Source organism: Coffea arabica, chromosome 10c (genome assembly GCF_036785885.1).
Source record: "Coffea arabica cultivar ET-39 chromosome 10c, Coffea Arabica ET-39 HiFi, whole genome shotgun sequence".
Taxonomy (NCBI): domain Eukaryota; kingdom Viridiplantae; phylum Streptophyta; class Magnoliopsida; order Gentianales; family Rubiaceae; genus Coffea; species Coffea arabica.
The window spans coordinates 30,349,330-30,352,264 of NC_092329.1; the positions used below are offsets into that span (position 1 = coordinate 30,349,330).

At 31.2% G+C, this 2,935-nt stretch overlaps 1 long non-coding RNA gene across 1 annotated transcript; it reads right to left on the reverse strand.

Moving 5' to 3' along the window:
* LOC140015700 (uncharacterized) lies at positions 1-2,409 on the reverse strand. Its single transcript, XR_011822323.1, has 2 exons — positions 1,333-2,409; positions 1-209 (listed from the first exon to the last, which is right to left on the reverse strand). It is a non-coding gene; the product is annotated as an uncharacterized lncRNA (long non-coding RNA).
* Positions 2,410-2,935: the final 526 nt, after the last annotated feature.

A 2,935-nucleotide genomic window follows, 5' to 3' on the forward strand; every position in this document is an offset into this window, starting at 1 on the left:
TTTTTGGGATAGAAAACAACATATGATAGAATTACCTTATGAAAAGGACTTTGAAGAAAAGAATATTCCAACAAAAGCTAGACCAATACAGATGAATTCTGAATTACTAGAATTTTGTAAGAAGGAAATAAAAATATTAATAGAAAAAGGATTAATAACACCTTCAAAATCACCTTGGAGTTGTGCTGCATTTTATGTCATGAATCAAGCTGAAAAAGAAAGAGGAGTTCCATGATTAGTAATAAATTATAAACCTTTAAATAAAGTATTACAATGGATTAGATATCCTATTCCTAATAAAAAAGATTTGCTCAATAGATTATTCAATGCAAAAATATTTTCCAAATTTGATATGAAATCAGGATATTGGCAAATAATAATAGACCCAAAAGATAGATACAAAACAGCATTTACAACACCTTTTGGACATTATGAATGGAAAGTTATGCCATTTGGATTAAAAAATGCACCATCAGAATTTCAAAATATAATGAATGATATTTTCAATCCTTACAGCTCATTCAGTATAGTATACATAGATGATGTATTAATATTTTCAGAATCAATAGAACAACATTTCAAACATTTAAGTATATTTTTAAAAGTAGTCAAGAAAAATGGATTAGTTGTTTCCGCCCCAAAAATGAAATTATTTCAAACTAAAGTAAGATTTTTAGGACATAATATATATCAAGGAACAATAAAACCAATTAATAGAGCTTTAGAATTTGCTACTAAATTTCCAGATGAAATAAAAGATAAAACTCAATTACAAAGATTTCTAGGATGCTTAAATTATATAGCAGATTTCTTTCCTAAATTAAGACAAGAATGTTCTATATTATTTAACAGACTAAAGAAAAACCCAAAACCATGGACAGATGAACATACTCAAAAAATAAAATATTTAAAAGAAAAAATAGAGTCATTACCATGTTTATGCCTACCTCATCCTAAAGCATTCATGATAGTAGAAACTGATGCCTCAGAATTAGGATATGGTGGAATACTAAAACAAAAGATAAATAATTCTAAAGAAGAATTAGTTAGGTTTCATTCAGGAACATGGTCTGACCCTCAAAAGAATTATTCAACCATTAAAAAAGAAATTTTATCCATAGTTTTATGCATATCAAAATTTCAAGACGATTTATATAATAAGAAATTTTTGATTAGAATAGATTGTAAATCTGCAAAAGAAATTTTACAAAAAGATGTTCAAAATATAGTTTCAAAACAAATATTTGCTAGATGGCAAGCTATTTTATCTGTATTTGATTTCGAGATTGAATTTATCAAAGGAGAAAATAATTCTTTACCAGATTTTCTTACTAGAGAATTTTTACAAGGACATGGATCCAGCAATGATAGCTCGAAGAAATGCTCGTGAATATTCAAATTATTTGAGATCACAACGAGATTCTCCAAAGCTTCAGAACAAAGAAAAAGTGATTCAATCCAGAGGATATGTATATTCCATTCAGACCCAGAATGGAAGACAAGTTATTCCAGCCTACCAAATTCCTAAATACGATGAAATTTATGTTCAAAAAAGCCCTTATGCAACCATTACTCCAAAAGAAAGAGCCTTTCTTATTCAAAGACAAATTCAGAAAAACACCATTCGACTCATTACCCATCAAAGAGCAAGCAGAAGTGAAGAATTTCTTCACAACGAATTTATTCAATATTACCAAGACCAGAATAGACAATTATCTGACCAACTTAAAGATGTTGTTTATTAATTTTGCAGGAAAATGGATTCAAAAGCAGGCACTTCCAGGCCAAAGACTCCTCAGGATTATGAGATGAGTCTTACTCCTGTTTCTCAAAATAGATTTCAACTATTATCAGATTTTCCAGCATTGACTTATAGTCAAGCTGCTACTCCAATTGCTTCTCAAATTAGACCCATTCAACAATTAGCAAAATCCCCAGAAAAATCTCAAGGAAATACTTATTTCACAAAGCCATTTACTCAACATATTACTTTAACCAGATTCCAAGAAATACCCATATACTCTTCTCTTCATCAAGTTACTCAAAGGATCTTTCCTCCAAAATGCTATTGGCAACCAGATGACCCTTCAAAAAATCTAGACTATTATGAATTAATCCTTACAGATACTCAATCTGTAGAGATTTACCCCATTCCAGATAAAAAGAATCCAAACATTATTAGTCATTCCAAGTGTATTATAAAGAAAGTTTGTTCTCCTGGAGAATGGACTTCTCTTTATTCGAAAAAATCATTTTCAGTGAATTTCATTCCAGATGGATTCACATACCAAGATTACAAAATGGCATGGTATCGTGCTTTCCTTTTTAGACCATTCAATCATTCCTGGTTTTTTACATTCAAAGAAAGTTGCAACAAAGAATTTCCAATTTGGTTCAACCACTGGTGGAAATGGTTCGGATCTCAACCCGAAATTCTACCTCTGAATGTTCTCATGGGATTTCAAACGTACCTAAAAAGAGCAAAGGGGGAAGAATATACAAGACCAATTTTATTCCACATGGAATTCAAAGTGCCATGGATATTTTGCTGGAGTTTCAAAATTCATCAAGAACTGGAAAAACCTCTGCCAATGTCATTGGTCAGAGAATTCAAAATAAAATGGTGGACTGGATTCAATCAAGAATTTGGCGATCAAACTAATGTAATCAGATTCCTGACCATTGGAGACAAATTAAAGTGGACAGCTAATACCACTACTCAAAAGGAGACAAGACAGTCAACAATCATTCCAACCACTACACCAACTCCAGTCACTCCAAAAAGAGACAAAGAAAAAGTGACGGAAATGGCATCCGAAGAAACAGCCAGTAACTTTTTGATAAAGCAAATTATGCAGAATCCCAAGATGCTGAAAGAATATCTGAATTATTTACAAAAGCCAAAAGAAGAAGACAAAATAGAGGAGCCAGCAGG